Below are 14,302 nucleotides of genomic sequence, written 5' to 3' on the forward strand. Positions count from 1 at the left end.
GTATTCAACAATACCAAAAACCAAAGTAATCCTTTGAGTACCTTTTGGTAGAGAAAAAATTAGACTAGTGATTAGTGTCAAGAAAAATGCTAAGATAACCAATTGATTATGACATTAACACACTTTCAGTAACAGATTGCTGAAATTGGAGTTTATCATGATCATACTTGCTAAATCCATGTTATGAATGTTCTTTTTAATTTCCTTTATTTTTCCATTGGATGTGTGTGCACGCATGACAATCTGTGGTCTTAAACTAGTCATTCAAAGAGGAAAGACCATAAAAGAAAAATGACAGCTTTAAACCATACATGTCACTGGCTATTTCATATTACCTCATGTATCCCTCATTAAAATTCTGAACTTTTATAATGGTATCTTGATTGTGAAATGAGTACCATGAGGCCTAAGAGATTAAGCAATTCGCTCATGGATCACATTGGCCAGTTTATTTGAGATGTCTCAATGTTTTACACCTTTCTGTGTTACTATTGTTTCAATCTTTTGTTCATGGTTCCCTGAAGTTCTTACTTCACCAACTGTGACTTCACTTTTCTCATGGGAGGATTCCTCAGTATCACTATATTGTTTTATGACAATAATTCTCATCAACTGACTCTTCCCTCTTACCTTTTACCTCTACAAAGCAGCACTGATCACAGAGCAAGTTCCCTCAGAATACAGGATGAGGTTTTGAGCTATTGGAGATAAAATCCTAATGATGATTTAGAAGACAAGCAGGATCATGTTTCTTTTTTTTTTCTTTTAAGATTTATTTATTTATTCATAAGAGACACAGAGAGATAGAGGCAGAAACAAGGCAGAGGGAGAAGCACAGTCCTCTCAGGGAGCTCGACTGGGAACTCAATACCGGACCAAAATAAGGACCTGAGCCGCACCTCCCAGGTGTCCCAACAAGCAGGAACCTTGATTAGGAATATTTGTCTTTGTAAAACTGAAGGCAAATTATTTCAAATGTTTTAGAATCAGATAATCCTATGATATGTGTGTATATTAAATATTCCCTACCTCTTTACTAACATAAATACTCAAAAGGCAGATGGATTGTCTGTTAACCCATTGTCTTGCATATTCCTTTCTGCTCAGATGAGGAACCAAAAGAGTTCTTTCATGCTCTCCTTCATGACATTCCTATAAGTTCTCTCCCATGAAAGATAGCCCCAGATTGAGGAGGAATCAGAATTTCTGTCTTTTAATATTTACAGTGTATTCCTTTTCAAATCTGAGAAATTACTAGGATTCTCTTAATGTCTCTTCTCTTTAGACTCAGAGAAAAATTACTTATCAGTTAAAAATTACTTAAATTTAATTTTTTTAAAAAAAATTACTTAAATCAGTTTGTTATAGTAATTAGGTATATCTTAAGAATTAACATTGTTTCTAACTCATGAACACATACCAGTTCCAGTTGTAATGAACAGAAGATAAGTCAATGATCCTCATGCTCCTAAAAATTCTCAGTTTCTTCCGTTACTGTTAATTGCTGAACACTCTATGATATAAGTTGTGATATAATTATTTTATTTGTTATATAATGGAGGATAGGAAGCCTTGTTAGTGATTCTGAAAGCAAAGTAGGAACTAATTGAAAATTTCTACTTTTATGAGGTTAGAATTGTGAGTAGTAATTTAAAATAGAATTGATGTGGTAAGGTACAGACCATTCTAAAATGTCATAGCTGTCAATTATTTGCCTTGTAAAATCTTCTCAAAGCCTATCAATAACATTGATATTAAATTTGTGAGTCACTCCAGATGATGGTTGCTAAATATGCAATATTGTCAACATTATTTACAATTTTTTATTCTTTTATTTTTTAAAATTTTGTTTGAGAGAGGGAGAGCATGTGAGAGAGCACGAGGAGGAGGAAGTAGTTAGAGGGAGAAGCAGACTCCTGGCCAAGTAGGGAGCCCACCTTGGGACTCGATCCCAGGACCCCAGGATGAAGACCTGAGCCAAAGGCAGCTGCTCAGTGGATTGGGCCACACAGGTGCCCACATTTCTTATTTTTTAAATAAACATCTGATGGTCAGATATGTCTGTCACTTCAGAATCAGACTAAGGTAGAAGATGTGTTAGTTCTTGCAAACCCACTAGGATCAGATATTTCCTCCTTAGTGGGTAAAATAGCTTTTCGAGATGTTTTTTCATTATCCTACACTCATTTTGCCCTGATTAAATAATCTCTTAAGATAAATGTTACAAAGATGTGATTTCCTGAATATTACATTTAGTCATTATTGCAACAGATACTACCAAGTGCTACTTACCACAAAGTTTGTCTTCAAGTTGCTTTCACTTTTATTTCCTATAATTGGCATTTGATTTTTCACATTGTAACTAAAGTATGAAATTTTCAGCAAGAGCCATGACTCATGCATAATTCAAATATATTTGGGCAATTCAACAATCTTATCTTTCCTTGATCAATTGCTATCACAAACTTCAATGATCCTATGTATTTTTAATTTTTTAATTTTTTATTTTTTATTGGTGTTCAATTTGTCAACATATAGAATAACACCCAGTGCTCATCCTGTCAAGCGCCACCTCACTGCCCGTCACCCTGTCACCCCCACCCCCTCCCATCTCCCCTTCCACCACCCCTACTATGTATTTTTTAAATTTTAACTCATAAAATAAAAATCTGACAAATTACTGGGCTTCCTGAATATTTCTAAAAATTTAAGTCATTAATTGATATTCTTTCTTTTGCTGTATTGTTTTCAAACACTTTGCTTTTGATGTAAGTGAAATTCCGTCGGTTTAACATGATACATTGACAATATTTGACCATGTAGGAAAATATAGTATGCTCTACAGAAATCAAAGTTCAGTAGTTCAAACTGGTTCTTTAAACAAATGTGCATTTCTTCAGGATTCATTCCCAGAACATTAAGAGTATTTTCTCAGGTAATTTTAAAGGAGGATCATTTATTTTATTTGTAAGGTATAAGAACTGGTAAATGTGGACAAAATCTTTTCTTGTTTAAGACTATCTCATATAATTAGCAGTTCTTTTATCTAAATATGTCATTAATAGTAATAAAATGTATTATCAAATAATATTTAAATATTTTAAAAAGTACTAATAACAGTGAGTAAAATATGTAATTATTCTCGTGATTGCCATTATGAAATTATGTCATGCTAGATTTATAAAAGACAAAATAAAGAGAATCAGCTTAATTCAATAAATCAAGAAAAATTAATCTTTATGTCAATATTCATTTTAATAAATTTTACATTATTGTGTTTATAGAGTTAATTTTCACCTTTGGTTATGTGTTCTTTCTTTCAGAAACCTAAGTCCCTGTGGAAGCATATGCCAAAGCAAATATATGACAAGCCAGAGAAACATCTCCGAATTCATACTTCTAGGACTTTCATATGACCAGAGCATACAAATATTTTGTTTTGTCATTTTCTTACTCTGTTATGTTGCTCTGTTGGCAGGAAATCTTCTGACCCTTATCTCCATTCGATGCAGCCCTCTTTTTCACCAATCAATGTACTACTTCCTTATACACATATCCTTAATAGACATCTGCTACACCTCTACAGTTACACCCAAGTTAATTGGTGACTTGCTAGTGGAAAGGAAAACCATCTCCTATGACAATTGCATGTTACAGGTCTTTACAATGCACTTCTTTGGAGGCATTGAGATCTTCATTCTCACCGCCATGGCCTTTGATCGCTATGCTGCCATCTGCAAACCTCTCCACTACGTGGTTATCATGAACAGGACAAGATGCAATCTCCTAGTCTTAGCTGCTTGGGCTGGTGGGGCCATTCATGCCTTTCCTTTATTTTCTACTGCAATTGGTTTGCCCTTCTGTGGTCCTAATGAAATTGATCACTACTTTTGTGATATTTTTCCTTTGCTTAAAGTGGCCTGTACTGATACTTACATCACTGGTGTCCCTGTGATTGCCCTTTCAGGTATGGTCATATTAGTTACCTTTATTGTCTTATCTGTTTCTTATGGTATTGTTCACTTTAAGAAATCTCTCAGCTGAAGGAAGACGCAAAGCTCTCTCTACCTGTTGGTCTCATATCACTGTGGCCATCTATATTTTTGGGCCTGTAGCCTTTATCTACCTTAGGCCACCTATTACTCTTCCTGAGGACAAAATATTTGCTCTGTTTTACACCATCATTGCTCCTTTGTTCAGTTCCTTAATCTATACTCAGAGAAATTCAGAGATGAAAAAAGCCATGAGGAAAGTTTGGTGTCCATCAGTATTTTCAAAGGAAGCATGTAATTAATTTGAAGAAGTTTATTGGTTAAGCAACTCTGAGAAACAAAAGAGGGAGATGTCAATGAAAAAGGCAGGGACTATCTCACAGGTTTTGTATATCATCAGTCTTGCAAGCGGAATGAAGGGGGCAATAGGACTACAGGTTTAAAGTAATCATGGAAGAAATACTAATTATTGCATTCCAAAATTGACTGGAAACTTAGGCTTGTGGAGTACTAAGATGGTAGAGGTACTGTAACCTTCATGAAAAAACGATTGAGTCAATGGACATAAAACAATGGTATATTAATTAGTGAATTATAAAAGAATATATTTTGATGATAATTTTATTAAAATACTTAGAGGCCAGACCACACAATAATAGATATTCTTTGTTAGTTCAGAATTTGTAATCTAATAAAAAGTTTATGATCTAAAACTAAATGAATTAATCTAAATTTGTGATAGAACATTCATATATACATCCTCTAGTTCATACAGAAATCAGTTGTGCAAACAAATATTTAGAGTAGAATCTGTTTTAAGATGGTTCTTTAGGGTCAACTCTCTTGATGCCCAATTGAAATCAATAATCATAAACAGTGAAGATACAGTGAGAACCTACAGATCAGAATGCTGATTCCACCTATGGGCCAGAGTTTAGTATCATTTCCCATAATCTTAATGCTTGCTCCTACTGGCCTAAAATTGGTAAGTAAATGGTTAGTGTTTGGATCCACAACCAAAGACTTTTCCTACTACAATAAGAAAAGACAGACAGAGAGAGTGAGAGAGAGAGAATTAGCAAAGAGAAATAAGGTGTGATTTCCCCACAAAGTAAATGAAAAAACTAATGCATTTTGGTTGCACATGGATTTATTTTTAAAGATTTTGCTTATTTATTCATGAGAGACAGAGAGAGAGGAAGAAACACAGGCAGAGGGAGAAGCAGTCTCCCTGAAGGGAGCCTGATGTGGGCCTTGATCCTGGATCCTGGGATCACATCCTGAGCCAAAGGCTGATGCTCAACCACAGCTCCCAGGCATCCTGCACATGGGTGTCACAGTCCCTGCCTAGCATCACAAAAGAGTATTATACTGCATATAACTAGCCCAGAAAAAGATCCAAATCCAAAATTCAAAATACAATTTCTACTACACTTATGCATCAGTTTTGCCCAGTTGTAAAGGGAAAAGTACAAGTCAGATCATTCTAAGTTTGGGGCAATCTATGTATGACATTCTGGAAAAGGCCTAACTATGGAAAGACCAAAAAGATCCATTAGTGGATGCCAAGGATTAAAGACAGGAGAGGGATGAATAGGTGGAACGTAGAGGATTTTTAGGGTAGTGAAACTTCGGTATGTCACTGCATTTTGGAAATTGTCATTATACATGTCAGAATTCACAGAATGTACGACAGCAACAGTGAACCTGATGTAAACTGAATTTTGGGTAATAATGATGTGTCAGTGTAGGTTCATTTGACTGTAACACATGTAGCACTCTGGGGGAGAGGCTATCCCAGTGAGAGGGACAGGTGGGTATCTCTGTAGTTTCTACTGTATATTGTGATGAAAGTAACACTGCTCTAAAAAAATAAGATGTATTAATTAGAAACAAATGCATTGCAGCACAATACCTGGATGAAATCATCTTCTAACTAAGGGAAGCATCTTCTGAAAAAGATTTTCTAGTGTAAACAGGTAATACCCTAAAATCTTTCAACTGTAATATCAGGTCTTTTGCTCATGTTTCATAGTTTCAAAGATATGATCTCTTAAGAAACAAAGCAATTATGACAGAGAAGGGACTGGAGAGTGGAATTTTGTGAGAAGAAGGTAGTCACAATCCTGGAAGAGTTTCATTTGTTATTAAAAATTTTATTTATTTATATGAGAGAGAGCATGAGAACACACAGGAGTGAAAATAGGGGAAGAAGAAACAGAGGGAGAGGGAGAGAAGTTGGCTCCCCCCTGAGCAGGTTGCCAGACACTGGACTTGATCCTGGGACCCTGAGATCATGTCTGAGCTGAGGGCAGATGCTCAACCAACTGAGCCACCAAGGTGCCCCTGAAAGAGTTTCAGATTAGGCACATGTGATGCAAGAAGTACAATCATTCTGGAGGCACTGTGCAAAGAAGTGTGAATAGCAGGAAAAAAAATGATGAGGGAGAAAACATTAAGTAGAGTTTTTATAGCAATGAAAAATTGGACAAACTACCTTCTTAGCAGCTACTAATAAAGAAACAAGAATATTGCAAGGTTTGATTTTATCTTTTGAAAGACCATCACAAAACATTTGTCAGTCTAAAGATTGAAAGGGCATGTGCTTAAAATGACCAACTTCATAACTAGAAGAAAGATCATCTTCATGTGTAGAATGGGTAGATCCATAAAATGAGCAATACTATGTAATTGGCAATCAGATTAGAAGTCACAAATTGAGGATCCCTGGTGGCTCAGTGCTTTGGTGCCTGCCTTTGGCCTGAGGTGTGATCCTGGGGTCCCAGGATCAAATCCCACATCAGTTTGCCTGCATGGAGTCTGCTTCTCCCTCTCCCTCTGGCTGTGTCTCTGCCTCTCTGTCTCTCATGAATAAATAAATGAAATCTTAAAAAAAATAAAAGTCACAAATTACCAGTACACTAGAAGTCCTCTTCATACTTCTTTAAAATCACCACCTTCAGAAAGTAGTCACTAGCTTCATCTATAAAGTTGATGAAATTTACCTAGTGTTTGATTTTGTAGAAAAATACTAATGCAGATTATACTCCTCAGTGTCTATTTTCTCATTGTTATGTTCATGAGATTCATTCTTCATGCTTTATCTACTTTATGATTGTTTTCATTGATCTGTAGTATCTCACTGCATGGATATGTGACAGGTGATCCATTCTCTTGTAGCTAGACATTCAGACCTTTTCCTATTTAAGGATATTATGAGCAGAGCTGCTTTGAACATTTTGAAACATGTCTTTTGGTGACTATTTTTCAAATACATGCTTTTGACAAAAAATGCACTTAACCCCTAGGGCAAAGAAAAATTGAAACTAAAAGCATGTGAAAGGGACTAGAAGGGAAGGGAGAAGAAATGGGTAGGAAATATCAGAAAGGGAGACAGAACATGAAGACTCCTAACTCTGGGAAATGAACTAGGGGTGGTGGAAGGGGAGGAGGGCAGGGGGTGGGGGTGAATGGGTGACGGGCACTGAGGGGGGCGCTTGACGGGATGAGCACTGGGTGTTATTCTGTATGTTGGCAAATTGAACGCCAATAAAAAATAAATTTATTATTAAAAAAGAAAGATATAAAAAGAAACTAAAAGCATGAAAAAGATAAAGCAGTCACAATGAAATAGTATTTGAAATACATATATATAACATTATTTTTGTTAATATTATATATAAAACAAAACAGACTTTAAAGCAAGAGCCATAATCAATTCCTAAAATCAATGTTGATAGAATTTGCAACACTGAAACTTTTACAAATCTGAATGTGTATGCATGTAGAAGGACATAGAGGATTTGATCCAAAATAGTAAGTAGCAAGGTATAGATAGATAGATAGATAGATATGAAAAAACTACACCTATCAGCTGGTGAGTGAATATGAGTTATTTAAAGTAATTCAACCTATTTTGTGCCACAAATTCATTTTTTCTTTATTTTTTTAATTGGAGTTCAATTTGCCAACATATAGCATAACACCCAGTGCTCATCCTGCCAAGTGCCCCCATCAGTGCCCAACACCCAATCACCCCAACCCCCTGCCCACTTCCCCTTCCACTACCCCTTGTTCATTTCCCAGTTCTGTGTCTCTCATGTCACCCTCACTGATATTTTCACTCATTTTCTCTCCTTTCTATTTATTCCCTTTCACTAATTTTTATATTCCCCAAATGAATGAGACCATATAACGTTTGTCTTTTTTCAATTGACTTACTTCACTCAGCACAATACCCTCCAGGTCCCTCCACGTCAAAGAAAATAATGGGTATATGTCATTTCTAAAGGCTGAGTAATATTCCATTGTATACATAGACCACATCTGCTTTATCCATTCATCTTTTGATGGACACCGAGGCTCCTTCCACCCTTTGGCTATTGTGGACATGGCTGCTTATAAACATAGGGGTGAGGGGTCCTGCTGTTTCACTGTATCTGTATCCTTGGGGTAAATCCCCAGCAGTGCAATTGATGGGTCGTAGGGCTGATCTATTTTTAACTCTTTGAGGAACCTCCACACAGTTTTTCCAGAGTGGCTGTACCAGTCTGGATTCCCACCAACAGTGCAAGAGGGTTCCGCTTTCTCCACATCCTCTCCAACATTTGTTGTTTCCTGTCTTGCTAATTTTCCCCATTCTCACTGGTCTGAGGTGGTATCTCATTGTGGTCTTGATTTGTATTTCCTTGATGGAAAGTCATGTGGAGCATTTTCTCATGTGCTTGTTGGCCATGTCTATGTCTTCCTCTGTGAGATTTCTGTTAACGTCTTTCCCCATTTCATGATTGGATTGTTTGTTTCTTTGGTGTTGAGTTTAAGAAGTTCTTTATAGATCTTGGAAACTAGCCCTTTATCTGATATGTCATTTGCAAATATCTACTCCCATTCTGTAGATTGTCCTTTAGTTTTGTTGACTGTTTCTTTTGCTGTGCAGAACCTTTTTATCTTGATGAAGTCCCAATAATTGATTTTTGCTTTTCTCTTGCCTTCATGGATGTATCTTGCAAGAAGTTGCTGTGGCCAAGTTCCAAAAGGGTGTTGCCTGTGTTCTCCTCTAGGATTTTGATGGAATCCTGTCTCACATTTAGATCTTTCATCCATTTTGAGTTTATCTATGTGTATGGTGAAAGAGAATGGTCTAGTTTCATTCTTCTGCATGTGGATGTCCAATTTTCCCAGCACCATTTATTGAAGAGACTGTCTTTCTTCCAGTGGATAGTCTTTCCTCCTTTGTCGAATATTAGTTGACCATAAAGTTGAGGGTCCACTTCTGGATTCTCTGTTCTGTTCCATTGATCTATGTGTCTGTTTTTGTGCCAGTACCACACTGTCTTGATGATCACAGCTTTGTAGTACAACCTGAAATCTGGCATTGTGATGCCCCCAGATATGGTTTTCTTTTTTAAAATTCCCCTGACTATTCGGGTTATTTTCTGATTCCACACAAATCTTAAAATAATTTGTTCTAACTCTCTGAAGAAAGCCCATGGTATTTTGATAGGGATTGCATTAAATATGTAAATTGCGCTGGGTAACATTGACATTTTCACAATATTAATTCTGCCAATCCATGAGCATGGAATATTTTTCCATCTCTTTGTGTCTTCCTCAATTTCTTTCAGAAGTGTTCTATAGTTTTTAGGGTATAGATCCTTTACCTCTTTGGTTAGGTTTATTCCTAGGTATCTTATGCTTTTGGGTGCAATTGTAAATGGGATGGACTCCTTAGTTTCTCTTTCTTCAGTCTCATTGTTAGTGTATAGGAATGCCATTGATTTCTGGGCATTGATTTTGTATCCTGCCACGCTACCAATTTGCTGTATGAGTTCTAGCAATCTTGGGGCGGAGGCTTTTCGGTTTTCTATGTACAGTATCATGTCATCAGTGAAGAGGGAGAGTTTGACTTCTTCTTTGCCAATTTGAATGCCTTTAATGTCTTTTTGTTGTCTGATTGCTGAGGCTAGGACTTCCAATACTATGTTGAATAGCAGTGGTGAGAGTGGACATCCCTGTCTTGTTCCTGATCTTAGGGGAAAGGCTCCCAGTGCTTCCCCATTGAGAATGATATTTGCTGTGGGCTTTTCATAGATGGCTTTTAAGATGTCGAGGAAAGTTCCCTCTATCCCTACACTCTGAAGAGTTTTGATCAGGAATGAATGCTGTATTTTGTCAAATGCTTTCTCTGCATCTAATGAGAGGATCCTATGGTTCTTGGTTTTTCTCTTGCTGATATGATGAATCACATTGATTGTTTTATGAGTGTTGAACCAGCCTTGTGTCCCGGGGATAAATCCTACTTGGTCATAGTGAATAATTTTCTTAATGTATTGTTGGATCCTATTGGTTAGTATCTTGTTGAGAATTTTTGCATCCATGTTCATCAGGGATATTGGTTTATAATTCTCCTTTTTGGTGGGGTCTTTGTCTGGTTTTGGAATTAAGGTGATGCTGGCCTCATAGAACGAGTTTGGAAGTACTCCATGTCTTTGTATCTTTTGGAACAGCTTTAGTAGAATAGGTATTTTTTCTTCTTTAAACGTTTGATGGAATTCCCCTGGGAAGCCATCTGGCCCTGGACTCTTGTGTCTTGGGAGGATTTTGATGACTGCTTCCATTTCCTCCCTGGTTATCACACTTTTCAGGTTTTCTATTTCTTCCTGTTCCAGTTTTGGTAGTTTGTGGTTTTCCAGAAATGTGTCCATTTCTTCTAGATTGCCTAATTTATTGGCGTAAAGCTGCTCATAATAAGTTTTTAAGATTGTTTTTATTTCCTTGGTATTGGTGGTGATCTCTCCTTTCTCATTCATGATTTTATTAATTTGAATCTTTTCTCTCTTCTTTATAATAAGGCTGGCTAATTGTTTATCTATTTTATCAATTCTTTCAAAGAATCAACTCCTGTTTTTTTTTTCATCTGTTCCACAGTTCTTCTGGTCTCTATTTCATTGAGTTCTGCTCAAATCTTTATTAACTCTCTTCTTCTGCTGGGTGTGTAGAATTTATTTGCCGTTTTTTCTCCAGCTCCTTTAGGTGCAAGGTTAACTTTTTTACATTGAGTTCTTTCCAGTTTTTGGATGTATGCTTTATTGCGATGTATTTCCCCCTCAGGACTGCTTTTGCTGTATCCCAAAGATTTTGAATGGTTGTATCTTCATTCTCATTAGTTTCCATGAATCTTTTTAATTCTTCCTTAATTTCCTGTTTGACCCTTTCATCTTTTAGCAGGATGGTCCTTAACCTCCACGTGTTTGAAGTCCTTCCAAACTTTTTGTTGTGATTTAGTTCTAATTTCAAGGCATTATGGTCTGAGAATATGCAGGGGACGATCCCAATCTTTTGGTATCAATTAAGAACTGATTTGTGACCCCATATGTGGTCTATTCTGGAGAATGTTCCATGTGCACTTGAGAAGACTGTATATTCAGTTGAGTTTGGATGTAAAGTTCTATAAATATCTGTGAAATCCACCTGGTCCAGGGTATCATTTAAAGCTCTTGTTTCTTTGGAGATGTTGTGCTTAGAAGATCTGTCGATTATAGAAAGTGCTATATTCAAGTCACCAAGTATAAGTGTATTATTATCTGAGTATGTCTTAACTTTGGTTATTAATTGATTGATATATTTGGCAGCTCCCACATTCAGGGAATAAATATTGATGATTGTGAGGTCCTCTTGTTGGATAAATCCCTTAAATATGACATAGTCTCTCTCTTCATCTCTCACTACACTCACTAATTGAGATAAACTTTAAATTATCTGATATGAGGATGGCTACCACATTCAGGGAATAAATACTGATGATTGTGAGGTCCTCTTGTTGGATAAATCCTTTAAATATGACATAGTCTCTCTCTTCATCTCTCACTACACTCACTAATTGAGATAACCTTTAAATTATCTGATATGAGGATGGCTACCCCTGCTTTCTTTTGAGGACCATTTGAATGCTAAATGGTTCTCCAACCTTTTATTTTCAGGCTGTAGGTGTCCTTATGTCTAAAATGAGTCTCTTGTAGACAGCAGATAGATGGGTCTTGCTTTTTCATCCAGTCAGCAAGCCTGTGCTTTTTGATGGGATCATTAAGCCCCTTCACATTCAGAGTTACTATTGAAAGATATGAATTTAGTGTCATCATAATACCTATTCAGTCCCTGTTTTTGTATATTGCTTCCTTGGACTTCCTCTTTCTTTTACAGAGTCTCCCTTAATATTTCTTGGAGAGCCAGTTTTGTGGTCTCATGTTCTTTCAATTTCTGCCTATCTTGGAAGCTCTTTATCTCTCCTTCTATTCTGATGAGAGCCTTGGTGGATAAAGTATTCTTAGCTACAGGTTCTTCTCATTTAGGACCCTGAATATATCCTGGCAGCCCTTTGAGGCCTGCCAGGTCTCTGTGGAGAGGTCTGCTGTTAGCCTAATGCTTCTCCCCATAAAAGTTAAGGATTTCTTGTCTCTTGCTGCTTTAAGGATCTTTTCTTTATCGTTGGAATTTGCAAGTTTCACTATTAAATGTCGACGTGTCGAGTAGTTTTAATTGATTTTAGGGAGGTATCTCTCTGTCTCCTGGATCTGAATGCCTGTTTCCCTTCCCACGTTCGGGACGTTCTCAGCTATGATTTATTCAAATAAATATTCTGGACCTCTGTTCCTTTCGGCGCCCCCAGGAACCCCAATTAAACGTAGATTTTTCCTTCTGAGGCTGTCATTTATTTCCCTTAACTTATCCTCATGATCTTTTAATTGTTTTTCTCTTTTTTCCTCAGCTTCCCTCCTTGCCATAAACTTGTCTTCTATGTCACTTACTCATTCTTCTACCTCATTAACACTCGTCGTTAAGAACTCCAGTTTGGATTGCATCTCATTAATTGATTTTTTAATTTCTGCCTCATTAGATCTAAATTCTGCAGTCATGAAGTCTCTTGAATCCTTTATGCTTTTGTCTAACGCCACCAGTAGCTTTAGAATTGTGCTTCTGAATTGGCTTTCTGACACTGAATTGTAATCCGAATTTTGTAATTTTGTGGGAAAGAGGACTGTTTCTGAGTCTTTTTTGAGGTGAGTTTTTCCTTCTAGTAATTTTGCTCAGTGCAGAGTGGCCAAAAACAAGTTGTACTTGATAGAAGCGCAAACTCTTCTCACTGTAGAGTTCCAGCTGTTCTCTCTTTAAATTTCGGACTGAATTCAGAGGTTTTCAGGATGTTTTGAAAGTTATCTAAGTAAGTTGGTAGGGAGAAATGACTTGGGGATTCTACTCGTCTGTCATCTTGCCCCTCCCCCCCAAAAATTATTCTTGACAAATGTCAAATTATCTGTAGAGCAACTTATCTAATGACAATGCAGTTAAAGTACAAAACAGTAATAAAAACGTAACTTTTAAGCTCAAGTATATGTTACTTTAAAAGCTTTTAAATAAAGTAATGAAATACATCATATTGGAAAGTAGAGAATAATTTTAAAATTAATACAAATAGTATTTATCAAAAATGTATACCAACACTTAGAGGTAAATTCCTAGCTTGTGTTAAAGCAAAAAATACATTATTACATCAAGAGTTGATTTCTTACCACCTAATTATAACTACACTTTATCCTAGCCAAAGCACTAGGTGTTATATGTCAGTATTGGATCATTAAATTCTACACCAGAAACTAACATTATACTGCATATTAACTACCTGGAATTTAAATAAACATTTGAAACAAACAAATTAAATTTAAAAAAAGAAAAACAATTCCGCACCTAACTCTAATATTTTGCTGTCTGCTAACTGAAATTTAAATAAAATTTGAACAAAAGACCATAGTTGTAACAATGCCTAAATTATTACCTATAAATATTTTAGGACCAATAACGTATTGAATTGTGATATACTAAAAGTTATTCTTTTGGAATCAGGAAGAAGTGACCCTTAGTATCACCAATTCAAATTAACATTATTCCATATTTTACTGAAAGACCTAGCCAATTCAGTAGGATGTGCAACCAAATAACAAACTGATAAAGATTGTATCCAAAATGAATAGAATACTATTTCCACAGATTCTACAGAAAGTATGAGTCTGAGAGAATATTTCGAACAAGTATATGCTAAATTTAAAAAGACTGACAATGCCAACTTTTGGTGAAGTTATGCGGACATGGGAACTCTCATACATTGCTGGTGGACATGTAACATAGCACCACCACTTTTGGAAACAGTTTGGCAATTTTTTAAAATGCTAACATACATTTAACATATAACTCAGCAATTCCATGCTCAGGTATCAATCTGAGATAAATGGTAATTTAAGTCCTCACTAAAGCTTGTA

At 36.2% G+C, this 14,302-nt stretch overlaps 1 pseudogene; it reads left to right on the plus strand.

Annotated features, from left to right (window-relative positions):
- The first annotated feature begins 3,363 nt into the window (after positions 1-3,363).
- Positions 3,364-4,294, plus strand: LOC129510566 (olfactory receptor 4P4-like; annotated as a pseudogene).
- The last annotated feature ends 10,008 nt before the right edge of the window (positions 4,295-14,302 follow it).

This window comes from Nyctereutes procyonoides, unplaced genomic scaffold (genome assembly GCF_905146905.1).
Source record: "Nyctereutes procyonoides isolate TBG_1078 unplaced genomic scaffold, NYPRO_anot_genome, whole genome shotgun sequence".
In the NCBI taxonomy this organism is placed as follows: domain Eukaryota; kingdom Metazoa; phylum Chordata; class Mammalia; order Carnivora; family Canidae; genus Nyctereutes; species Nyctereutes procyonoides.